Source organism: Balaenoptera borealis (assembly GCF_965194805.1).
Source record: "Balaenoptera borealis genome assembly, chromosome: 11".
Taxonomy (NCBI): domain Eukaryota; kingdom Metazoa; phylum Chordata; class Mammalia; order Artiodactyla; family Balaenopteridae; genus Balaenoptera; species Balaenoptera borealis.
Window position 1 is genome coordinate 7049989 of NC_138868.1, and position 27272 is coordinate 7077260.

Genomic DNA, 27272 nt, shown 5'->3' on the forward strand with positions numbered 1-27272 from the left:
CAAGGAAGCAGAGCCCCGGAAAAGGAGCGTGGTTGGGGAGCAGAGAGTGAAGCAAAGGTCCTGGGAAAGTCTAGGAACCCTGGGATGGGGGAGGGGATCTGGGGAGGGAAAAGGCAGTGATCCCAGGAAAGGAGAAGGATAGAGGAGGAACAGCCCAGCAAGTCTAGAAGAAGCCAGGGGGCCAGGAGGGGCCCCTGCTCTCCTGGGCCCAGCAGACTTGGCTCTCTGGTCTCCAGGGCCAGAATCTCCTCCAGGTGCCCCAATTGCCTGTGCAGATAGGGGCTGTCTGTGGCAAAGTGGTGTCAGAAGCTCAAATGCCATTCATACTGATGGAGACCCAGCCCCTTAGCTGGACAGAGTCCAATGTCCAGAAGCGGCTGGGCTGGCAATGGCTCCTCTGCAGGTAAGGTCTCAGGGGACCCAGGGTTGGGGACAGACCCGCAACCACACCCTACGGAGCATGGATAGATTCTGGGACTGATTATGAAACTTCTGGTGGGGATGCCTTTGGGAGTAGATTCAAGGGCAGGGATGCCAAAGTCAGTAGAGCTGGGTTTGAATCCCGGCCCAGCCCCCCTCACCAGCTGTGAGAACTCACCTTACCTGGGAGCCTCAGTTCCCCCATCTATAAATTGGGGTGCCTCACCTAACATAAAACACCTGCTCAGTGGAGACTTAGTCTCCCTCTTCTTGTCCAAGTACCTGTGCAGGACACTCAGAAGGAGGATCAGGCAGTGTTGGCTGCTCGGGGCAGAACAGAAATAGTAACTAGAGGTTCTTCTGTGGCTTCGCTAGGAAGATGGTGACAACATTGTGAAGATGGAATTTGCAATGTTGGAGCGTGGGGAGCATCTTGTCATGGGAGGGGAGCAAGCAGAGGGCTTGAATGCCAGAATACAGTCTGAAACTGTTTGTTTTTTTGTTTTTTTACTTTCTGGCCTCACCGTGTGGCCTGTGGGATCTTAGTTCCCCGACCAGGGATTGAACCCGTGCCCCCCACACTGGAAGCGTGCAGTCTTAACCACCGGACCACCAGGGAAGTCCCAGAGTCTGGAACTTTACCCTACTGAAGCCTGAGCTGTGTGTTTGTGAGTGTGGAATGATGGAACATGGCAGGCTGGGGTGGGGTGATGCTTTGGGGTAGAGATCACGGTTGGAGGGGAGGGTTTAAGAACACAGGGTTCACGTGGTAGTGTTTAGTTAGTGGCACATTCTCTATGCACCTGCCAAATGTTAGGCCTGTGCCGTGCAGGGCGCCTCATCTGGAGAGGAAACCAGTGCAGGAAGGGCAGGGCCACTGGGCTGGGGGGAGATCTTGGAGTCCCAATGCACAGAAGAACAGCGAGGAGGTAAAACAGACTGGGCAGAGGACACCAGGAAGCATAGTTACAAATGAAGAGCCAGAAAGGGATTTGCCTCCCAGATTCTCTAAGTAACCCTGCTTCTCCAGCAAAGCTTGGTGCAGAGAGGCTAGCAGCCTGGGAAGGAAGAGCATTCCTTTCCCAAGTTCTCACCTTGAGCCTGTCCTCACATTGTGAGCCCTCCATTTCATCAACTAGAAAATGAGGATAATACCAGTTCCTCATCACTGCCCTATGTGGGGGACCAATGTTGTTCCCACCTTACAGATGAGGAAACTGAGGCTCTGAAGGCTTACGCAGTAGGAAGTGGCAGTGCCTGAGTGCTGCTGGCTGCTTCCCTCACCTGCCGGGATGAGTGCACACAGCCCTGCAGCCCTGCCATGACCCTAGGAGGTCCCAGGGCAGGCAGGCCTGGGGTTCACGGGTGCATCAGGAGGCCCATTGCTCCAGAGGAGATACAGTAGGATGTCAAGCAGGAGAACCTGTAGGCAGATGCCTCAGTTCGAATCCCATATCTGTGGGATCTTGGGCCAGTCACTTCACTTCTTTTCCTCATGTGTAAAATGAAGACTATAAAAGTAACTATGTAAGTGTTTGCCATTGTGGTGAGTAGAAGTATTTGGCCCCATATAAATAGCACCCTGGGAAGGGAAATGGAAAGCCTTGAAAAGGAAGCTGTAAACAACAATTGTGGCATGGATGCAAGACAAAGAGAGGGTGACTGGAAAGGCTTAAAGGTGGAAGTGATTTATTACCCAGAGATCTTCAGGAGATGACATGGGAGATGAAAACAACCCATGGAGGTGGAAAATATCAGTAAAACCCTCAGAAGTGGTGCCTCCGACAAGGCAGAGCATTCAAGTCTCGGTGAGGAAAGGAAGCTGGAATCACAGTCAGTGCTAGGCCAGTGTTTTCAGTCTTGCAATACATTAAGGTAATGAAATGATTTTATTTTCTCCAGGAAACTGATGGCTCTTTATTACAACTGTAATTTTTTGTTTATTATTAGGTAAGTAATGTTCCTCTCATTTCATGAAGAGAAACATTTTTCAGTTCCTACGTTGATAAGCAGTAAAAATCCTTTGGTCCTGAATACAAATCCTTTGTATTCACGTAACATTCTGCCCTCAGAGCATCAAGAGTTGGGATGAGGAAGAATTGGGGATTTCAGGCACTGCTGCTGGGAATTAATTGGCACAGCTATAGTGAAGGACAAGTTGGCAATACCTGTTAAGCAGTTTCCCCCAGTAGAAGTCATTCTACTTCTAGAAATGTATCCTACACAAACCCTCATTCAGGTATGCAAAGATTTATACAAAGCAATGTAATTGTTAGAGCCTGGATTATCAAGCCAGACCTCCTGTATCCTAGCTCTCTGCTTATGAGCTGTGTGACTTTGGGCAAGTTACTTACTCTCTTTGTGCCTCAGTTTTCTCACCTGTAAAATGGGTGGAATAATAGTATCTAGTTCATAGGTGTGGTAGGCTCAAAGATATCCACATCCTAATCCCTGGAACCTGTGAATATGTTACCTTACATAGTAAAAGGGTCTTTACTGTTTTGATTAAGTTAAGGGTCTTGAAATGGGGAGATTATCCTGGATTATCTGGATGGGCCTGATGTAGTTACAAGGGTCCTTGTAAGAGGAAGGCAGGAAGATCACAGTGAGTAGTAGGAGGTGGACAATGGGAGCAAGAGGGTGGAATGATGGGAGGAAGGGTCGTGAGCCAAGGAATGCAGGTGGCCTCTAGAAGCTGAAAAAGACAAGGAAACAGATTCTCCCCTGCAGCCTTCAGAAGGACACAGCCCTGCTGTCACCTTCATTTTAGACTTCTGACATCCAGACTGTAAGATAATAAATGTGTGTTGTTTTAAGCCACGAAGTTTGTGGCAATTTGTTAGAGCAGCCGTAGGAGCTAATACACTAGGCATGTTGTGAGGATTCGTGAGTTAATATATTGCTTAAGTTAAGTAATTGCTTCAGTGCATAGGATGCAGCAAGTGTTCAATAAATGACATCTCTTCTGTGGATCATAGGGCTGTTTGTAATCATGGAAAACTAGAAAAATCCAAATGTCCATCAGGAATGGAGTGATTCAAAATTCCATCCACACTGTGGAACCACAACAACAGTTAGTAAGAAAGAGGCTTCTCTACAGGTTCTGACATGGAGAAATGATGATTATGGTAGAGATACTACAGCTGTTTTCTGAGTGCCCTCTGCATGGCAGGCACTGAGCTAGGCGCTCTCCCTACAGGATCTTGTCTGATCTTCATAACAATATGGGGGATCTGTGCCAGTCAGAGAGAAACCACAAAGTGATTTGAACAAGGAAAGTCTAATATAAAGAATTATTAACTGTAACAGGATTGGAATAACAAGGAATTGGCTAGTAAGAAGTACAGAGAACTCTAGGGACTTCCCTGGTGGTCCAGTGGTTAAGACTCCGCACTTCCATTGCAGGGGGCACGCATTCCAACCCTGGTCAGGGAACTAAGGTCCCACATGCCCCATGGCGCAGCCAAAAGAGAAAAAAAAAAAAGAAAAGAAAAAGAAAAAGATTGGGAGATTGGGATTGACATATATACACCAGTATGTATAAAATAGATAACTAATAAGAACCTGCTGTATAAAAATAAATAAATAAAAATTTAAAAAAAATTTTTTAAAGAAAAGAAAAAAATGTATAAAAAAAAAAAAGAGAGAGAGAGACAGAACTCTAAAGAATACAGGAATAACAAATATAAGGAGCAGCCCCCAACACTAGGGCTGAGATAGAGCCCGCCTCCTGCCCCACGTCTGAGATCCAGATTTGGCTGGAGGGGGAATGGCTGGGGCTCAGTGGATAGTAGAGAAGTTGCTCAAGTGCTGTGCACACCCCATGGAACTTGTTGGAAAACCACCCTCTAGGGTGCTGGGGAAAGCTGTTCATGGGGAAGTGTCTCACTAGAAGCGGTCCACTTCTCCTAGGGTGGGGGCTGAGGGCTGCTGGCCACCTGCACTGCAGGAACCCGCTGCTAGAAAAGCTGCCCTGGGGAGGTGAGTCGAGAAATTGGCCCCGCTGCAAAAGGCCGCCGAGAGGAACGCCTTCAAACCCGGAAGTAAAACCTTCCTCAAGCAGTGTCTGTTAGCGCCCTCTACTGGCAAAATTTTAACATTGTGCCACCTGGCAAAGGAAAATTATTTAAAGGGACCGGATTCATATTCAAAGAGCGGGCAAACCTGATGGATTTGGAGCTGAGAGTCAATAAATTAATAACTGGCACAGAATCATTAGTTTCACTTTTGCAGGTGAGAAAACTGAGGCTCCGTAGAGGGGAAGCAGCACAACCAGTGCTAGGATTTGCTTTGCTCTACAAAGTGCTTAGAAAGCAGATTGCAAAATTATCCATGTTATGTCATTGTGGTAATAACTCCACCAACCATAAATATGCACAGACATACTCTCCAGCATGAAGGAATACATACCGAACGGCAGTGGCTTCCTCCAGGACATGGGGATTACAGGGAGTTCTCCTTGCTGTATTATTAGGTTGAACAGTATGAAATTGCTGTCTTTATGTGTCAAAAATAGCGAAATATTGGTAAATTCATACAGTTCAACATAATATTTATTTATGTGATGTGATGTTTCAAGTTTTCACAATAAGTGTGAATTCCTTTTGTAAACAGGAAACTATATATGTATATATACTTACACACATACATATATGTATACGTGTAATTTCATTATATATGTGTAATTATATATTTTTCATTATAAAAACATATATATAATATAAATGTACATATTATGTATGCATGTATGTATGCTTTGGAAAATCCCCCCTCCAACTGTCTTTTGCCAGTTGTGGTATATTTCCCTACAATAAAATAAAAACTTTAAGTTTAACTAACAGGGCTCCAAAGACTTCAGCAGAAAATATTTCTTGCTCAACTCACTGCAAGATTCCAAGAGCCACTTGGTAGTGGTCCATGCTTTGTTTCTTGATGACTTACCACAGGATAAAATGATCAGTTGTGTTTTTTCTACTTATTTTAGGAGATTTAGTCATGAAAACAGAAAAACTGCTATTAAACAATGGTGGATCTTATGTGGAAGTTACCCAAATTTAATTTTAGAAAGTATTTGAATTGTGCTGTAAGTCTAAAAACTGATAATTAAAGAAACATTTAGGGAATTCCCTGGTGGTCCAGTGGTTAGGACTTGGCGCTTTCACTGCTGTGGGCTGGGGTTCAATCCCTGGTTGAGGAACTAAAGATCCTGCAAGCTGCGTGACGTGGTCAAAAAAAAAAAGCAAAAATTTAAAAGTCTGCAAAATTGTATGAGAATAACTTTAAGGTAAAAGTTACTTTGCCTTCATTACTATTACCTTTCAAAAACTGGTTCTGTGGTTTTTGTTTTGTTTTTATGCTTGTTTGTTTAGTAAATACAATGCCTTAAAAAAAGAAGCTGTTCATGATTCTGGCCTGTTGTGGCAGGCAGAATAATGACCCCCTAAAAATGTCCATATCCTAATCCTCAAAACCTGTGAATATGTTATTTGACAAAGGGGGAATTAAGGTTGTAGATGGAATTAAGTTTACTAATCAGCTAACCTTAAGATAGATTATCCTAGATTTTCCTGGTGGGCCCAGTGTAATCACAAGAGTGCTTGAAATTAAAGAAATACAATGCAGCAGAATATATATTCTTCTCAAATATACATGGCACAGTGTTCAGAATAAAGTATATGCTAGGCTGAAAAATAAGCCTCGATAAATTTAAAAGTATGTAAATAATATAAAGTGTGTTCTCTGAACACAATCAAATGAAATTAGAAATCAATTACAGAAGGAAATTTTGGAAACTTAAATATGTGGAAATTAAAGCCAACAAACTCCTAAATAAGGAAGAATCAAAAGGGAAACAAGAAAATATTTTGAGATGAACAAAAATGAAGACAAAACATACCAAAACTTATGGGATGTGGCCAAAGCAGTACTTAGAGGGAAATTTATTGCTATAAATGCCTATATTAAAAAAGAAGAAACATCTCAAATCAATAACCTAAACTTCTACCTTAAAAAACTAGAAAAAGAAGAGAAAACTAAGCCTGCAGCAAGTGGAAGGAAGGAAATAATAAAGATAAGAGTGGAAATTGGGTGGGGTGGGCAAATTGGTTGAAGGGGGTTGAAAGATACAAATTTCTAGTTATAAAATGAATAAGACATGGGGAGGTAATGTACAGCATGGTGACTACAGCTTCTAATGCTGTATTGCATATTTGAAAGTAGCTAGGAGAGTGGATCTTGAAAGTTCTCATTACAAGAAAAAAATGTTTTGTAACTATGTATGGTGATGGATGTTAACTGGACTATTGTGGTGATCATTTTGCAATATATACAAATATTGAATCATTATGTTGTACACCTGAAACTTAAAAAAATTAAGTCTATTTCTCAATAAAACTGGAAAAAATCAATTTTTTAAAAAGAGTGGAAATTAATGAAATAGAAAATAGAAAAACAATAGAGAAAAAAAAAATGAAACCAAAATCTATTTCTTTGAAAATATCAGTAAAGTTGACAAACCTTTAGCTAGGCTGACCGAAAAAAAAAAAGGGCGAAGACTCAAATTACTAGAATCAGAGTGAAAGAAGGGACTTTACTAATGACTTTATAGAAATTAAAAGGATTATAAAGGAACACTATAAGTAATTGTATGCCAATAAACTAGATAACTTAGATGAAATGGACAAATTTCTAGAAATATACAAACTCCCAAAATTGACTCACGAAGAAATAAACAATGTGAATAGATCTATAACATGTAGAGATTGAATTAGCAATCAAAAAAAAAAAAAAAAGCCACCACACAGAAAGCAAAAAAACTACACACAGGGACTTCCCTGGTAGTCCAGTGGTTAAGACTCCAATGCAGGGGACGCGGCTTCGATCCCTGGTCGGGGAACTAAGATCCCACAAGCTGCACAGTGCGGCCAAAAAGTAAACAACAAACAAACAAAACCCAAAAAACTACATGCAAAGAAAAGTCCAGGCCCAGATGATTTCACTGGTGACTTCTACCAAACATTTTAAAAAGAATGTTAATTATTTACAAACATTTCCAAAAAATAGAGGAGGGAACGCTTCCCAACTCATTCTATGTAGTCACAATTACCCTATACCCAAACCGGAAAAGACATCACAAGAAAACTACAGACCAGAATCTCTTATGAATATGGACGCAAAACTCTCCAAACCAGTAAACCAAATCCAGCAACATATAAAGAATTATATGCCATGATCAAGTAGGATTTATCCTAAGAATGAAAAGTTGGTTTAACATCTGATAATCAATTAATGTAATGCACCATATTAATGGAATAAAAAACAAACCAAAAAAAAAATGATCCTCTCAATAGATGCAGAAAAAGCATTTGAAAAAAATCTAACACACTTTCATGACAAAAATACTCAACAAACTAGGAATAGAATGGAACTTTCTTGGGACTTCCCTGGTGGTCCAGTGGTTAAGACTTTGCCTTCCAGCACAGGGGGTAAGATCCCACATGCCTCGGGGCCAAAAAACCAAAACATAAAAACAGAAGCAGTATTGTAACAAATTCTATAAAGACTTTAAAAATGGTCCACATCAGGACGTCCCTAGTGGCACAGTGGTTAAGAATCCGCCTGCCAGAAAAAAAAAAGAAAATCTGCCTGCCAGTGCAGAGGGCATGGTTTCGATCCCTGATCCGGGAAGGTCCCACATGCTGTGGAGCAACTAAGCCCGTGCGCCACAACTACTGAGCCTGTGCTCTAGAGCCCTTGAGCCACAACTACTGAGCCTGTGCGCCACAACTACCAAAGCCCGCACGCCTAGAGCCTGTGCTCTGCAACAAGACAAGCCACCGCAATGAGAAGCACGCACACCACAGGAAGAGTAGCCCCCGCTCACCGCAAGTAGAGAAAGCACACGTGCAGCAACAAAGACCCAACGCAGCCAAAAATAAATAAATAAATTTATTTTTTAAAAAAAGATCCACTATATACATATAATGGAATAAATTATATATAATTATTATTCATATATATGATGGAATAAATACTCAGCCATTAAAAAGTATGAAATTTTTTTTAAAAAGTAAAATTTAGAAAAAAAAATGGTCCACATCAAAAAATCTTAAAAAAAAAAAAGAATGGAACTTCCTTAACCTGATAGGGCAGCTATGAAAAACCCACAGCTAACATCATACTTAATGGTGAAAGACTGGATGTTTTTTTCCTAAGGTCAAGAACAAGACAAGGATATCCACCTTACCACCTCCATTCAACATTATACTGGAGGTTCTAGCTAGGGCAATTAGACAAGAAGAAACAAAAAGCATCTAGGCTGGAAAGGAAGAATTAAAACTGTCTCTGTTTGACATGGAAGCCACCTAAATGTCCATCAACAGAGGAATGGATAAAGAAGTTGTGGTACATATATGCAATGGAGTATTACTCAGCCATAAAATAAGAACAAAATAATGCCATTTGCAGCAACATGGATGGACCTAGAGATTGTCATACTGAGTGAAGTAAGTCAGACAGAGAAAGACAAATATATGATATCGCTTATATGTGGAATCTAAAAAAGGGTACAGATGAACTTATCTACAAAACAGAAATAAACTTACAGATGTAAGAAACAAACTTATGGTTACCAGGGGGTAAGGGGGGTAGGGATAAATCGGAAGATTGGGATTGACATACACACACTACTATATATAAAATAGATAACTAATAAGGACCTACTATATAGCACAGGGAACTCTACTCAATACTCTGTAATGGCCTATATGCGAAAAGAATCTAAAAGAGTGGATATATGTATATTATAACTGATTCTCTTTGCTGTACACCTGAAACTAACACAACATTGTAAATCAACCATACTCCAATAAAAATTTTTAAAAAACACTATATTTGCAGATGACATGATCTTTTATACAGAAAATCCTAAGGAGTTCATGAAAAAGCTATTAAAATTAATAAAGGAGTTCAGCAAGGTTGCAGGATACAAGATCAATATTAAAAAGTCCTATACATTAGCAATGAAATTAAGAAAACAATTCCATTTACAATAGCATCAAAAGAATAAAATATTTGGGAATAAATTTGACTAAAGAAGTGCAAAACTTATACTCTGAAAATTACAAAAACGTTGAAACACTAACGTAGATCTAAGTCAGTGGGAAAGCATCCCACATTCATGGGTCAAAAACTTAATATCATTAAGATGGCAATACTCCCCAGATTGATCTACAGATTTAACACAATCCCTATCAGAATTCCAGCTGGCTTCTTTGTAGAAATTAACAAGCTGATTTTAAAATTCACATAGAATTGCAAGGGATTCAGAGTAGCCAAAACAATCTTGAAGAAGAACAAAATTGGAGGACTCACTCTTTTCCGATTTTTTAAAAAATAAATTTATTTATTTTATTTTTATTTATTTTTGGCTGCGTTGGGTCTTTGTTGCTGCGCCCGGGATTTCTCTAGTTGCGACGAGTGGGGCTTTCTCTAGTTGCGGCAGGCGGGGGCTACTCTTTGTTGTAGTGTGTGGGCTTCTCATTGCGGTGGCTTCTCTTGTTGTGGAGCATGGGCTCTGCGTGTGCAGGCTTCAGTAGTTGTGGCTCGCAGGCTCTAGAGTGCAGGCTCAGTAGTTGTGGCGCACAGGCTTAGTTGCTCCGCGGCATGTGGGATCTTCCCAGCCCAGGGATGGAACCCGAGTCCCCTGCATTGGCAGGCGGATTCTTAACCACTGCGCCACCAAGGAAGCCCTCTTTTCTGATTTTAAAGCTTACTCCAAAGAAATAATAATCAAGACAGTGTGGTACAGTCATAAGAATAAACATACAGAGAAATGGAATAGAATTAAGAGTTCTGAAATACCTTGACTATGGTGGTGGTTACACAGGTACATTTGTCAGAGTTCATCAACCTGTACACTTAAAAGATAGGAATTTTACAGAATTCCCTGGTGGTCCAGTGGTTAGGACTCTGCACTTCTACTTCAGGGGCTTGTGTCCCATCCCTGGTCGGGGAACTAAGATCCTGCAAACCATGCAGTGCGCCAAAAAAAAAAGGTAGGAATTTTATTGTATGTAAACATATAGTGGAGATGAGCTTTTCAAAAAACATGCCCCCTGGTTCAAAGAAGAAAGCCAAAATACAACAGAATCTTCACGAAGCACACACTGTTCAATGTTTCACCCAGCCTAAAGGAGTTTTACATTTACCCACAGCAGACTGTGGTGTGTGACGAAGTGCCGATGTCTCTGCTTTTGGTTTATCTGATGATGTTTCTCTACAGATAAAAATCTTTCCCAACCGATTCCTGTGGGGGACTTGGAAGGAGCCCTTGGTTTGAGATGGGAAAGATGGAGCCAGGAAGTGGGCACAGGCACATCATGTAAGGCTCCTCAGTCAGGTCATGGAGTTTGACTATCTCCATGGGAGAAAACGGGACCATCAAGGGGGGTGGCACGATCAGATCTGTACATTAGAAACATCTATCAGGCCACAGCCTGGGAAAGGACTGGAAGGGGTAAAAGCGTCACGTAGAGAACATTCAGGAGGGGTTGTGGATGCGCAGTGGGGGGGCTGGGCCAGGGCAGAGGTGGTGGGCGGTGAGAGGCATGGGTGGTGCAGAAGCCATGCAGGAGGTAGAGGGTCAGGAAGAGGAAAGGGACCTGGGGCAGGGAGCAGGAGAGGGGAGAGCCACGCAGGAGGAAGGAAGCTGCAGGACCACATGGGGCAGAGAGGCAGGGTATGTTTGTGTGGGGGGTGACGGAGGGCAGCTCTAAGGACTGGCTGCCCCGGAAGCTGGGGGAATGTAGGTGCCAAGAGTTTCATCCTTGGGAGGTTCCCATCTGGAGGGTCCTCAAATGGTTCAGAGGAAGCAGGAGCAGCTTGTCGGGGCTTGGGGTCCAGGGGCAGAATGTGGGGCGGAAGGTAATTTCCGAAAAACAACAACTGAATCCAGACGACATCTTCAGGTGCTGAGGGAAAGTGAGGGCTACTGAAAATGCCACGAAGGCCACCAGCAGGCGATCTGGGCTCCAATCACCTGGTACCACCACCTCCGCTGCCCCTCCCCCAGCTGCCAGGCCACCAGCCTCCCTTGCTGCGCCCCTGTAGCCGCTGCCTCACTGGTCTCCCCTGCACCCCCCTGTCCTCCATCCACCAGAGGGATCTTTACAGAATGTAAGGCAGGTCACCGGACTCCACTGCTCAAGACCCTCCAACAGCTCCCACTTCACTCAAGTGAAGGCAGACCCCGCCGCCTTGGCCTGCGAGGCCAGGGCCACCCGTTCTGTTTCCACTCTGCCCACCCTCGGGCTTGGCAGGACTTCCGTCCAAAGTAAAACACTTTGGGTTCTACTAAATCTGGTCCATGATTCCATTTGTTCCAGATTGTTCCAAATTGTTGTGTTGAGTTCAATGATGAGTTTCTTTGCCTGAAACCGTAATGTTGAAATATCACATGTAATAGTGAGTTGATTTGGTGCATTTCTCGGTTAAAAAATAATAGTCATTATAACTTGCTGTATCGTTTTTGCAATTTTCTGTAAGTCTAAAAACATTATAAAATAAAAAGATTATTAAAATAAAAAAGATGGGACTTCCCTGGTGGCGCAGTGGTTAAGAATCCACCTGCCAATGCAGGGGACACGGGTTCGAGCCCTGGTCCGGGAAGATTCCACATAACGCAGAGCAACTAAGCCCGTGCACCACAACTACTGAGCCCGCGTGCCACAACTACTGAAGCCCGTGCGCCTAGAGCCCTTGCTCTGCAACAAGAGAAGCCACCGCAATGAGAAGCCTGCGCACCGCAATGAAAAGTAGCCCCTGCTCGCCGCAACTAGAGAAAGCCCGCACACAGCGATGCAGCCAAAAATAAATAAATAAATAAAAATTTAAAAATAAAATAAAAAAGAAAAGAGGGGGAATTCCCTGGCAGTCCAGTGGTTAGGACTCCGTGCTTCCACTGCTGGGGGCGCAGGTTCGATCCCTTGTCGGGGAACTAAGAAAAGGGGTGTGGGAAGGGGAGAAATTGTACTGAAAAAGGAATCACTGTCTGAAAAGCGGTATACGTTTGTAAGAGTGGCTCTGGTGAAAAGTTGGCAAGTGTGTAGCAACACCAGGGTCTGTGACCAGGGCCGTGCACACACATGTCTGTTCAGGAGGGTGTGGTCCTCCTGTTGTAGCGGAGTGAACCAGAGCATGGCCCTGGGTCAGTGCCCAGGCAGGGCTTGGACGGAAACCAGAACACAGGTTCCAGGAGGCTGGGGAACATGCAGGGGGGCTCAAGGCACGACGGCCCAGGCAAGGGCTGAGGGAGCTTCTGAGCTGAACCTTGAAGGAGTGGGATTTCCACTGGAGATGGGTGAGGGCAGAGAGTATTCCAGCAAGGGGGAAAGGCATGAGGGAAGGCCAGAGACGGGACAGGAGGGGCTGTGTGTGGGGCGTGGGTGGTTCCTGTAGGGGAAGGAAGGGACTGTTGGTCAAGTGGGTGTGGGTATCAGAGGCTGGATGGAGGCCAGTGAGTTGGGCACAGCCAGAATGTGCACGGGAACCCTAACAGGGAGTCTGTGAAGGCGGATGGGCAGGAGCAGAGAAGGGCCTGGAAGACACCCTGTCGGCATAGCCCTGGGGAGGTGAATGGAGGGCTCTACTTCAAGACTTGAGCTGCTAAAGAGAGTCCACTATTTCTCTTTGCATCCCCAGCATCTTCTCAGCGTTTGGCACACAGTAAGTGTGCAAGAGATGCTTGTTCATGTGTGTGCATACTCTTTATTTTACAGTTTCTCGATGTACAATAAACTGCAAGTAATTGAAGTATATAATTTGATGACTGTTGACACGTGTACATCCATGAAACCAACAATCAAGGCAATGAACATGATCATCACCCCCAAGGTTTCCTTGTGCCCCTTTGTAACTCCTAGTCAGCTGTTATTGGCGTTATTTTAGATTAGTTTTTATTTTTGACAATTTTGTATAAATGGAACCAGACAGTGTGTACTTTTTTTTTTTTTTCGGTCGCACCATGCAGCTTGCGGGATCATAGTTCCCCGACCAGGGATTGAACCTGCACCCTCAGCAGTGAAAGCACAGAGTCCTAACCACTGGACTGCCAGGGAATTCCCTGTATGTACTTTAAAAAAACTGGTTTCTTTCTCACAACACAATTATTTTGAAATTTCTCCATGTTATTGTGCACATCAGTGGTTTGTTCAAGATTTAAAACTTCTACTCTTCAAAGACAGTTACAAAAAACGAAAGTCAAGGCACATACTGAGAGAAAATATATTCAAAACATACATCAACAAAGGACTTGTATCTGGTAAATGTAAAGGCTGTTACAATTCAACAATAAAAGGATAAACATCCCACTAACAACACTGGCCAAAAAAAAATTGAATAGACACTACACCTAAGAAGATATATAAATAGCAAGTAAGCACATGAAAAGATACTCACCATTACTGGTCATATAGAAATGCAAATTAAAATCACAATGAGACACCACTACATATTCACTAGAATAGCTAAAATTTAAAATATGATCATGGGGCTTCCCCGGTGGCGCAGTGGTTAAGAATCCGCCTGCCAATGCAGGGGACACGGGTTCGAGCCCTGGTCCGGAAAGATCCCACATGCTGTGGAGCAACTAAGCCCATGCGCCACAACTACGGAGCCTGCGCTCTAGAGCCCGCGAGCCACAACTACTGAGCCCGCACGCCACAACAATTGAAGCCCACACGCCTAGAGCCTGTGCTCCACAAGAGAAGCCACCGCGATGAGAAGTCCGCGCACTACAACCAAGAGTAACCCCTGCTCCCTGCAACTAGAGAAAGCCGGTGCACAGCAACAGACACAACACAGTCAAAAATAAAAACAAATAAAATAAATAAATTTATTTAAAAAAATAAAATAAAGATATGATCATACCAAATGATGGTGAGTATGGAGCAACTGGAACTCTCATACACTGTTGGTGGGAATGCAAAATGGTAAAACCACTTTGGGAAATAGCTTGGAAATTTCTTAAAAACTATGCATACATCTACCATACAACATACCAAGAAAAAGGAAAGTTTATATCCACACAGACTTGTACACAAATGTTTACAGCAGCTTTAGTCATAATTACTAAAAGTGGGAAATAACTGAAATTATAATATCCATGCAATGGAACACTACTCAGCAATAAAAATAAACGTTTGTTGAACAAACAAGTGTATTATGAAGTATTCCAAGGACAGGGTTTGCAATACTACATTTGTTCAGTAGATGGCGGCAAAAGCCCGCTCATTTCCAGTTCCATAACTTTGCATCTCCTGTGGCTCCTCTTCTCACCGCGGCAGGCAGACAGGGCATCATCCCCATTTAAACAGTGGAAAAACAGAGTCCTGGAAAGGGCAGGTGACACTCCGTTTGCCAACTTGTCAGAGCCAGGAGCCAGGATCTGACCTATGTCTCCTATATTTTCTGAGCTTCTGAATCAACAACCCTGCTAGAGGGTTTCCCTGGTGGCTCAGTGGTTGAGAATCCGCCTGCCAATGCAGGGGACACGGATTCAATCCCTGGTCCAGGAAGATCCCACATGCCGCTGAGCTACTAAGCCCGTGCGCCACAACTACTGAGCCTGCACTCTAGAGCCCGCGAGCCACAACTACTGAAGCCCGCATGCCTAGAGCCCGTGCTCCGCAACAAGAGAAGCCACCGCAATGAGGAGCCCGCGCACCGCAACGAAGATTAGCCCCGGCTCGCCACAACTAGAGAAAAGCCCCTGCGCGTCAACAAAGACCGAACGCAGCCAAAAAAAAAAAAAAAAAAAAAAAACCCTGCTAGACACTCCCACTTCTCACTTTCCCCAATACCCTGCCCCTCCCTCCAAGTCTTCTCATTTTCCTAGTTGCACTCTTACTGAAGTCAGAAATCTGCTTCCCAAGTCCAAACCAACTAGCCCTGGGTCTGGGGGACTTAGGCGCAAGTTTGGAGAGGCTGGGAAATGGTGGAGCTGTTACTTAACTCAGGTTTGTTTTAGTCACCCACTGCAGTACTGGAATTATCAGAATAATGAAATCCAAAAGAAAGGAAAAAAAAAAAACCCAGAGTGAAAAAGCCTTTTGTACAGCTGGAGGAGTAAATAAAGGACTTTCCTGGGGTTCGTTTATATTATCAAGACCTCCTAGCCCCTTGACTTGGACATAACCTTCAGAGGAATTTTATGTTGGCCTCCTTCTCTCTTTTTGTGCTCAGAAGGAGGAAATGACTTCTGGCCTCCTTCTTTGCCCCTTCCTGTCGCTGACCCTGGCCTTGACATTTTCCAATCCTGGCCAGTTTTGAGCCTGCTCAGCACCAGGAAACATGTAGCCCCTGGTGAATCCCCAGCCTCTCCTCTCTTACTCCTTTGCTCTCCAGTGAAGTCCTTGTGCTTCCTGGGAGTCTTCCAGCTCTGCAAGAACAGAGACTTCTCCAAAAGATGCTGAAACTGGGCATCAATTCAGAATAGGCACTTAAGCCCAGGGACCATTGTGTTGGGGGCTGGTCTGCTGCTGACCTGTTTGGACAGTTGATTTTATTTTAATTGAAGTATAGTTGATTTACAATGTTGGGTTTCAGGTGAACAGCAAAGTGAATATACATATAATTACATACGTATTATATATTTTTTCAGATTCTTTTCCATTATAGGTTATTACAAGATATTGAATATAGTTCCCTGTGCTATACAGTAGGTCCTTGTTTATTTTCTATGTAGTTGGGGACAGTTGATGCACATTCATGCACTGAAGTAAAAGCAACATAGAGTTCAAGTGTTGGGGACCAGGGTTCAAATTCCAGCCCTGCTGCCTTGCCAGTGACCCAATCAGAGCTTGCTTCCCCATTTGCAACACATGAGCAACTTAACAAGTTCAGTAACGTAGGACAAAGAGCTGTTTGCTGAGGCCCCTCCCCTCCACTGGGCTGAGGGTGTAGCCAGGCTGGGAGACCCGTGCTAGGTGCAGCATCTTCTTCAGAACTGTGTCCCACACTTAGGTTTCACTAGCCAGGTTTACTGGAAGGAGACTCTCCTACTCATTCAGGGAATACAGGGAGGAGCAAGGACATCTCAGGGGTTTAGAAGATGGGTGGGACCATGAGATTATTCCAGTTGCAAGTGAGAGGGATTATCTGCAGGTTTACAGGCCACTCCACAGGACAAGTGACAACATGACCAGCTTGTAGCTTGGGAATTGACAACTGATTAAAAGACTGAATCGCCCAAGATGTCAGAGGGAACAGCAGAGAGCTTTTTAATTGGCTTTAAGTACTTTCATAGAAGCAATGGTAATACCACTCCTCCCCATGTCCCCCAGCTGTTTTTCTTCATCCCAGCCCAGCTCACAGCCAACTGCTGAACAGCAGAAAGTAAGCTGCTTTAAAGGAAGTGCCCATTTTTTTCTGTAGGGATGTTGCTGGGTCTTTCAGCTCACTCACCCAGTACACCGCTTTCCCCTCCAGGTCCCTGCTCTACTTGGGAGATTAGACTGCATGACAGTGCAGTATAACTTATTAGACAAGTTAAACAGGAACAAGGTAGAACACCCACGAAAAACACCCACCCAAACCAGTTTGGTTTATACACAAATGAATCACACCAATGAAAAGCTTTTCAATTTTTATTAATATGTAATTAAATTTTTCAAAATAGTGAGACTTCTCCAAACACTAGATACATGAGGAATAGCTGAAAATTAAAGACAAGGCAGTTATATGAGGTTCCTATGTAAACAGAAATACAAACCAGTTCAGACTTCTGACAAATGAAAAGATACAGTTTGAAGCTACTTTTATCTTCCACCTCCCCTAACTCTAGAGCCTAGCGCCTGAAGGAAAAGAAGAAAAATGTAACGAGTCCTGAGAGCAGAGGTTAAAGTCAAGCAAAGACGCCACAGGGATTTGAACCCCGTCCTGGAAACCAGGAGTGCCAACCACCAGCATCTTTTGCTTTTTTTTTAAAAAAGCTAGGAAAAGGCCAAAAAGCAAAACCTGAGAAAACAAAACCTTTTGTTTTCTCAGGAAAAGAAAAACCTTTATAAATAACCCTACTGAAGAGCACTGGAGAATCTGCTTCAGCTAAGATGCTAGCTTGGCCAAGTCTGTTATGTTCACCTGAAAAAGTCTTAGCAGAGAGTTTTTGCAATCCCCCCAACAGCCCTCTCAACTGCTTAAGTGCCTGTCTCTCTTACTTCAGTTTGTATCTTCCCACCCAACATGACAGTTCTTAAATGTTATTTCTCCATTTACTGGTTTAAGTTTCTTTTAATCACTGGATAATAATGCCACACATCTGAAACATCTTAGAGCTTTTTAGTTGTGGTCTTAATATCATTAACTATTTGCAGGCAAATTGATGGTCATTTCAAGTAGTGCAACCCACCGGAAGACCTTGGCACCAATTACCTTAAGACCGATTACGGATCATGCCCCCAAGGATCCAAGCTACCGGCGGCATCGAGGTGAGGGGTGAAGGGTCTGCGCTAGGCCAAAGGCAGGGGGTGGCGATGTGGCAGAGAAGTCACTTGTGGGGAGACCTTGCTTTTTAACAGGCTTCTGGAAAAGCTAGGGAAAAGTGGTTGCCCGCTTTCCCCCTTTCCCTCCCCTTCAAGCATCACTTTTTGAGGTTTGGGCTTTATTAAGAGCTGCTATAAAAACAGCTGAATTATGTTAGGACAAGCCCAGGGGTATACAAGGTACTCAAGCATTCATTTGGATGCTTCACTCCCCAAAAGAAACAGCCTCAATGCATTGTCTGCAAAGGGTGTTGAGGCAAGTCCTCATTTCCTAACAGAAGATGGGGTTGAGAGGCCGACACCATTCTGATTGACCTTGGTGTAATAGCGCTTTGCTGTCTCTCTTGCCACAGGAAGGCTCCGTGGTTGTCCTACTTTAAGCCTTTGGTGCCTTTAGTGAGGGTTACCTGAAAAACCTTAAAAAAAGGCTTAGCGCCCACCTCACCCCTCCACCCCCAGGCCAACAAATAACTTGCTCATGCTGTTGACACCAGCGTAAAGCTGAAAGGTCATTTAGTACTAAATTACCCATAACAGATCTGACTTGGTACGTAAATATAGAAAAAGCTTGTTCACCTGTTGTCCTCATTTTGTCCACTGGTGAATTCAACTGGAAGCTCCTTCTATAGTCTGAAGAATACCATCTGAAAGAACTAGTGGTTCCCAATCCCCACATTTAAAATGCAATATTTGGTTTGTTTATTAAAAGTAAATAAGCTATTTTTCCTTACTGGGTCTGGCTTCTCTGGCCCTTCGCATACGTCTGTTGTTTTGAATGTTCCTGTATATAAGAATTAAGACCAAGGGAGGGGAGAAAGAAACCCGGCACAAAGACAATGCACTAAGATCACTGAACTGTTGTTAAACATTTCCACTTGCCAGTTAAATTTTGTGAAGACTGCTGTTCGTTTGGAATTTAGTTCGTCACTGAGATTTTAAAGTTGCATCTGGAAAAGACTAAAGGCTTCAGTGCCCTCCCACCCCCTTAACCAGAAGTGAACAAAAAAGCATTTTACCTAAAAGCACAGCAAAAGGGACTTTGCTTCAATCACAAACACGAATGTTTAAAGCTGCAGATATTTCCTCAACACTCAGCCTTTTATCACTCAGCTGGATTTTCCTTCAACAATCACTACTCCAAGCATTGGGGGAAACACAACTTTTAATCATACTCCAGTTGTTTCACAATGCATTCTAATAGCAGCGGATCAGAACAGTACTGCATTACTTGCCCACAGAACAGACAGACCTGAGATCAAGACAACTGCATTCTGTGTAGTCTGCAAAAAAAAAACTAAACAAGTAAGCCCCACCCTCTCCTCCCTTCCCTCCAAAATCGGGGGGTGGGGGGGGAATTTACTTGAGTATGCTGATAAACTCACTGCAAGGTCTCACACACTCACTAGTAGAACAGAAGGCAGAGCCAAGTGTTTATATGCAAGTCAAAATCCTGAACAGCTTCATGAAGGATGAAATGAAGCCTCTGCAAAGGAAAATTCTTTAAAAAACCCACATGCCCTCCCCCACACCAAGTGCCTATACAAAAGGCCAACAGTGTAAATATCAGCTACCACTAGATGACACGACTGTAAGCATTTAAAGTTAACATGCAAACTGGAAACATAGACAGTACGATCTCATTACTCTTAAGTTTAACCACTAGACTCCTGACTTTCTGAAAACAGCGTAGGTGTTAAGTTACCTGTTTTCCTGATCATAATCTCCCACCTGTCTAAGAGGTATTTATTCCTTATTTAGAGGGCCTCTATTGCCATGTGCCTGGAATTATTAAATGCTCATCACTTTTACGAAGGATAAAATTTGTTTTTCCTGCCTTAAGTTAAATTCGTTCTTCTGCTCAACTCCTGATCTTGTCCGTTAAAGAGTGTTCACAAAGTTTCTGAAAGATGAGAAGAATCCCCCCAAGATTGCCCAACACTAACTACAGACAAACAATTTTATTTAAATAAGGAGACAGCTTTCTAAAAACATACATTCTCTAAAAGTATTTTATTTTGAATAATTTAACGGTTTTCTGCACAATACACATAACATTTAAATTTTAGCAAGATTAACAATCTGAATTCTGGTTAACAGCACATTATGCTACCCTTTAATAGGCTTTTGAGAGATTCAATGCTAAACAAATGTTCTTAGTATTACACACATTACCTTTATTAATCTCAAGAGGCTTTAAGGAATTACTAGCCTCTGAGTGAAGTGTGCTAACTCATCATGGAAGCCCACAGGCACACCAAGTCCTGTCTAATTTTAAAAGGCTGGATAGGAAAATCCCTCACAATCCCGGAATCCCTTAGGTAAGGGACCTAGGACCTCCACAGCTCTTAGCAAAGGTAAGCACTTATCCCTATCATGCAATACTGCAGATACAAGTTAAACTTATCTGTTAACAGCTGCCTGCTGTTTTCTGCTCCCAGATGAAATGAAGCAACTCTTCTGATAATGAGAAACCTGTCTGAGGCAAACGAAAGATTGGCAAACGGCACAGCCTCCTCTCAATCCACTTGATCCCACTCCTTTCAATTATTTCAGCTTCTTTTATTCCAGGATTAACGTGTAGCATTATCATTTTCATTTCATTTCGCTTTTTTATTCTGCTTTTGTAAAAGCAGTATTGAGATGGACATTTGATCTTCATTGTATTTCTCATCATTTCATTATTCCTCATCAATTCATTATTTTTGTGGATACAGCTTGATAAGCCAAACTTTAAAGTGGTAGATTCCATTAACTTTAAATTGGTAGCTTTCATTTGCTTAATTTTTTTTTTTTTTGCATATGCAGACAATGTGTTCATCAGTAGTTAAGGATCTCAGGGTTATGCTTTTTCCCCCATGTAGGTATGAAATATAATCTTTTCTGCCTTTACTTATCATTCACCAAGGAGCTGTTCCCCTCTCCATCTAGGCCATCATACTGCCAGGCTGGTTATGACTCAGAAGATGTTATCTGAAAAAAGTCTACAGGAAAAAAAAAGGGTTTCCCCTCCCTCATCAACAAAAGCCCACCCTCTTATCAGTTATAATTTACAAATACTTAGATGAATTTGAGACAGTTTACAATAATTTTGAAGCATACCTTAACATCCTGTTTTGCAGTCACACAAAAAAATTTTTCCTACACTAAAAAAAAAAGCTTGCTTACATACAACTGAAAATAGAATCTTACTTGATAATATAAAAGCTACCATCAGGAGAAATCCCTTCAGGATCATTAAGCCACTTCCTTTGCTCTGAAGCTCCTATAGTAGTATTAAGTTTTATTAAACCACCTGAAAAAAATTCCAAAAGAGAACCACACACTACCATATGCAAACAACTTAAGCATTTTAAAAATTCCCAAGTTTTTAATCTAAGGCAGCCCAGTGGGCTAGACCAACCCCCAGTCCACCATTTTCCTTCCCCAAGCCCTACACTTTAAATCCAGTCAATCTTCATGAACTTCCCCAGCTGTCAAATTCAAAAACTGGGGAAAAACAGAAAACTAGAAAATTGGGAGTTACTTGCCAACTTGGAAGTTGAGAGTTCTTTAGTTTTCCATCCTAAGTATTTAAGTTCTCTGGTATGAGTTATCTGAAATCATAAACTAAACAATTACCTAAACCCAACCCTCCCAATCCCAACCATGATAAGCCACTGCCAACTAATTGCCAAAATGTGCCCCTCCCCTTTAATAAAAGGTATCTTAAAAGTCACATTATTTGAAAACTTAACTTCAACATTTGGCCTAGTCAAGCTCCTCTGAAGTTCTCCTGAGATGACTGAATATGAGCCAAAGCTGCACTGTGCATCTCAGCGTCACTGGGAACTCCTCCAAGGAAAAAAGCAGCTCCAGTCCCTGAAGGTGTTGGTGCCAAACAGCGTAGCAGTACAATCCTTCTCTAACTCAGTCTGTCAATAGTACTATAGCATCTGTGGAAAATCTTAGAGAAACATTTTCTCCCCCACCCTCTTCCCCAAAATACTTCAAATAAAGATAACCAGTTACGTACTTTAAAAAAAATCTGATTAAGGGGTGGAAAAAAAGAATAACTACCAGCCATTTCTCCAATGGACAGCTCCGCCACAGACCTCAAAGTGCGAGCTGCTTGTGCTCTAGTTTCTACAAACTGTAAACCTGTGGTGTTCTGATAATCCTGATACTGGATTTCCTTTTTTCCTGTTACCTTGAGTCATTTGCCTTTGGAATTCTAGACAGACCTAAAGGGAAAAAAACTCAAAACATATTTTGCCCCCCCCAAAACTTTCCCCCGAGAATTACACACCCAAGCTACATATTTAGAAAACTTTTAGAATACAGAGTGAGGAAAGAAAAATAGGTCCTCTATTCACGAAACTGAAATGCTTCATTACCCCAAGCTAAATATAAAACCTGCTTACACAACTTGCTGAAATTCTCTCAAAGTTGTTCTATCAAATCCATTTGTTTTCTCTCACATTGGTTAAAAACAAAAACACTTGCCATCTACCATTCCTCCGGGCCTTGGAAGTCTGCCCTCAAAAGCTCCAGAAAAGATGCATGAGAAAATAGGCCTGCAAAAGAGAAACCTACGACACCCGAAAATCGGCCTACATCCCCATACAACCCTTTATGCTTAAGTACACAACTCCCCCATTACCATTAGGAAATTCAAAGGTATTACCGTACTCAATTACAAAACAAAAAAAAAATTAAAGAATAAAAAAACAACCCACGATATTGCCGACCTCACGGATTTTTTACCACACCACTGGCTCTCCCTGCGGGCCTCGCACACTGGGCTGCCGCTCTAGGATCCTCTATCTATCCTCCACACCGCCTGCTCGCCTCCTCCGCGGGGTTGCCAAGCCAAGCCGCACGCTAGCTTCGTCACCACATCGCACTGGCCTCCTCCTTCCTGGGATCCTCTCCTAGCTTCACCTCCAAATCGTTAGGGCTCCTTCCTTCTTCCTAGCTTCCTTCACCAAATCGCACTGGCTCCCGGGCTCCTCTTTCCTATCTTCACGAACTGCCGCTTGCTCCTCAGTCCTAGTTTCACCGAACACTGGCTCCTCGAATCCTGTCTGCGGCTCCTGTCTTCCTAGCTTCACTGAATCCACTTCTGCGTAGCACCTGGGTCAGCTGTTAATTAGCGCCTAGTCCTCAGAATTTAAAAATTCACCTTAGCGCAAAGTCCAATGCAAAAATGTTAACTTGACGGTTATTCTTGCTCTTGGATTTCCTTCAGTTACGAAGTCCTTTAAATTTTCCAAAGGAAACTAACCTACTGTATTTAAAGGCTTTCAAATGTTTAACTCTTCCAAAAACATTCTTAGTTTTAAAATTACTTCAGTCCTTTTAGTAGCTTTTTGCTGTGATTTTAAACTGACTTTCCTTCTAGTTTCGGGATATTCTTCTAAGTTGGTCCTGGTCTACAGCAGTTTAAAAACCCTCATCTTCTCAGATCTAACTTCTGCACCACCAGAATTAAGTTGATGGGCTTTTATAATTCTTTTAACTATATAAAAAATTATTTTCCTTAGTTTTTGTTCCTGCGCTTTATCCAATTTTTTGGCTTTGAACTTTCCCATCTTCTAATTTTTTTTTGACGTCTATCTGGTATGCTTATGTCCAATAGCTTGTTTTTCATTTTCTATCTGAAATACTCGACCGTATTTTCAACCTTCTTTCTCTCTTCTAGTTTTGTCTACTTTTTCTTCCGCCTCCTACCCTCTGGGCTAAAATTAGTTTTTCTGTCTTCTAACAGGCGTATTTTATCTTCTACTTTTCCTATCTTCTCTAGGCTTCTCTTCACCTTCCTGTACTTCTGTCTTCCGAGTTTTCCACTTCAAATTTCTAATCTTCTTTCTCAAAATCTTTATCCTACCATCCCTAATTAATATTTCCGTCAGCTTTAGCAAATAAAGCCCTTAAAATCAAGTAGGCTTCAAATGTCGCAATTTTTATTGCGCCGTGAATTTGAAGGCATATTTCTTAAATCACCTTCAGTTAACTTTCTTAAAACACGGCCTTTAAAGTATTTTAATCATCTACAACTTGACTTTTTAAAATGACTGTTAGCTTGTTTATGTCACCTACGTTTTTAACGTTAATCTAAAAGGCTGCCTTTAAAAAAATTCCGTACTTTGCAGTCCTATTTCTTTCAGCAATTCCTTTTAAAATTATTTTTTTCACTCCATGAAGAAGTTTCAGCTCCTAACCTCCGCCATGCTCTAAAATTATTTTTTTCTTCCTTTCTCAACCTACTCTTCAGTCTTCATAGTCTTCATATTTCCCCTAAAATAATCTTAAGTTATCAAAGTTACTCTAAGAATTTAATGCAAAGCAATATCTCAGTATTCTATTTATAATTCCTACATAATTATACTAAACTTATCTCTTCTAGCAGAAAAACTTATCTGCGGCCTCCTCAAGCAGCTCCTCCTCCCTCACAGCAACCTCCGCGCTCACTGCCTCAATACCTACCACCCCGCCCGCAGCGGCGTATTTATAGGGGAATGACGTCTCACACCTCCGAATTTCAATACCCTTCCGCCGCCTCTGTGAGGGAAGCAAAAATAGTTCCTCCGAAGGGGTAAAAATAGAATCTGGTTGACGAGACTTTCTAGACTTTTCGTAAGTTTGTGCAACTTGATCGCAAGCTCTGTACCGAGATTTTTAAAACTTATTAACAAGTAGATTTGAGCTGAAAGGTTGGGCAAAAACAATGAAAATCACATTTAAATAGACCAGCTTACAAAAACTCTGAGCCATTACTTGGGAATGTTTTAGCAACTTTTAAAATACTTCTCGTGTTTCCTTGGAGTACAGTGGGTACAACTTAGTGCTTTTTGAAGGAAGGTTAAACTAGGTTTGCTGACGGCCTGCCTTTCCATTATGTAACCGAGCTTCAGCCTCCCAAGTACAGACCGCAGCCATTTTAGAAGCGAAGTGCTGCAGTTTCTCCCCCAACGGCCTCAAGTCCTGCGAGGTGGTTCTGAGGTTTATACCGCAACCGGCTTGTTTGCCCTTTTATTCATGAAATCCGATCGGTCCAGGTTATCTGCTTAAGAATTCTACTAAATGTAGAAGTCCACTTCTCGAAAATGTCTCAACAGCCACAGTTTATTGTTGTCTTACGCAACAGAGCTGGCCACCCATCTCCAAGGCTGAGTAAAATCGAGGCATCAGCGTGGGCTTGTGTTAGTTACTTGACATGCTACATGCTTTTGTTGTCGATTTTGTATTTACTAAATATCAGCTAGAGCCCTACACTTTTGGCTGCCTGCTTAGACATTTTAAATCAAGCCTGGATTAACTTCTCGTTCTTTCCAAATGTGAAGGGTTTCTAAGCTTCCAGGCTTCTCTCTCGTTAAAGCTGTCAAAGCCAAGTTTACGTGGCTTCTTTACAAGGTATCAATAACTGAAAAAGTCAACGGTTTCACCTCCAAAGACAAGGCGACCTTGGGCAGCCACTCCGCGAAGGAACAACTTTTCAAATTTTTGTGAATCTTTACTTGCGGGTTTGCTTTTCTAGGTTCTTCTGTTTTACAAATTTTGCGTTATCTACGGTTTAACTCTCGAGACTTTTAAAAGTCTTGGGGCGCGGGGGGGGGGGTTCCCGGACAGCGGCTTCCACGCAACTAAAAGAGGCCGCGGCGAGAAAATACTGGGTAGAGGCCGAGCGGGATGGGCACGCCCCGCCGGGGCCGCTGGGCCTCCAGGACCCTCGGGCCACCCGGGCGGGGGAGGGGTGTGTTTCCGGGCCGGCGCCGCCAGAGGCCTTTGGGGAAGGGGAGGAGGGGCGCGACACGAATGCCACCGCACCTCCACCCCAGGCCCGCCTCGCGCAGGGATATGCTGGTCGTGAGCCGCCGGCTCCCTTTGTGAGTCGTTGGCTCGCGGGCGGGTTCCGCCGGTTCTAACCGGCTCCAGCCGGTCCCGGCCGCCTCCGGGAGCGGAGGCGGTTGGCGCAGCGCTCCACTGCGCACGCGCACCCCGCCCCCAGGGCCGGTGCCTGTCCTAGAGAAAGGCGTGGGGGAGGGTGGCAGCTGGCCCTGAGCCGGTTGGAGCTGTTTGGCCGCCCTTCCAACCTTTCGCCACGTTTGGGTTGCTCTTCCCTTCCAGGGGCTGCTGCCTTCCTCTTCTCAGCCCGTGTCGGCCTTTCCTCCCCCTCCCCCGTCCTTTGTCATTGCTTCCTTATTGTAGCAAAGTCATCCGTTAATTAAAAATTCGCACGTCATCCCCTTGTGGTTATCTAGTTCTGTTTATTGTAACATCCCTTGAGTGTTTGTACGTCACCAGATCTTACTAGTCTAGAATGCTCGAAGCGGAAGGGGTCTCAGAAACTGACCTAGCAGCTGCTTGGGTTGTTTTCCTTGAAAAGAATGGCGTGGTGGTGAGATCGTGGAGCGTTCCAGGGCACATGGTGGTTTCAAGCCTAGAGCCCAGGACAGGGTGGTGACACCCACCCTCTCGCTGCCTCTCACCTCCAGGGCTTTTTTTCTAGAATCTCTGCAATACCTTGTGTTTAGGCAGTAAATTCCAAGAGGGGAAGACGGAGTTTATTGGCACGGTACAGATTAGGATGGCAACTGAATAATGACATAGGAGTTGTAAAAAGTCCGTAGCCTGTATTTTTAAAACCGCTTTGGCTCCTATAAATGGCGGTGGTTGTGAAAGGAGCAGGCCTGGGGGGCTTTAGCAAGTTAGGGTTCTGTCTTCCATGCTACCCTCCCACCTCCTCCACCCCCAATAAAGCAGGGCCAGTTTGAGCAGCTACTTTAAAGTGACCCTGGTGAAGCTGTTCTTGTTTAATCACTCTTTCCCTCTCCCTGTAAGAGTGGAATATTACAGAGATGCAGATGGTTCCCTTCAAACGCAGTCTTGATGTTTGCTCTGGGACTGGAAAATTTTTAGTAGAATTTTAGCGCTGGAAGGAGGAAAACCTGAGTTGGGTCACCTCATTTTACAAATGGGGATTTGGGGGCCTGGGGAGTTTGTGATTTGCCTAAAATCAGACACAGCTAATTAGTACCAGAACCTATTCTTGAATCCGCGAATTTCAACCTCATGGTGCCTCCCTTTGTCCCCCCACTCTCTCCCAGTACTTATGTCGGCCTCCTCAACTGCCCTTTTCTCCAGGGCTGGGCGGGGAGGGGACCTAGGTCCCCCTCTTATCTGTGACCTTTCTCCCATTCTGGAGCCGCTGAAGTGAATGTTAAGAGCCCTGAAGTGCTTTAAATAATTGTCAGTGTAGCTAACTAGTCATTTCCAATTCCCTTACACATAAATTGTAGCATTTTCCTTATACTGTTAGAATGGCTGCGTTGTATT

The 27272-nt window shown here is 43.3% G+C and overlaps 2 long non-coding RNA genes across 2 annotated transcripts; one reads left to right on the forward strand and one right to left on the reverse strand.

The window, feature by feature from the left end:
* The first annotated feature begins 83 nt into the window (after positions 1–83).
* Positions 84–22276, forward strand: LOC309605908. Its single transcript, XR_014231562.1, has 2 exons — positions 84–10012; positions 10050–22276. It is a non-coding gene; the product is annotated as an uncharacterized lncRNA (long non-coding RNA).
* Positions 20687–25666, reverse strand: LOC309605907. The gene is made up of 2 exons (XR_014231561.1): positions 21147–25666; positions 20687–20938 (listed from the first exon to the last, which is right to left on the reverse strand). It is a non-coding gene; the product is annotated as an uncharacterized lncRNA (long non-coding RNA).
* Positions 25667–27272: the final 1606 nt, after the last annotated feature.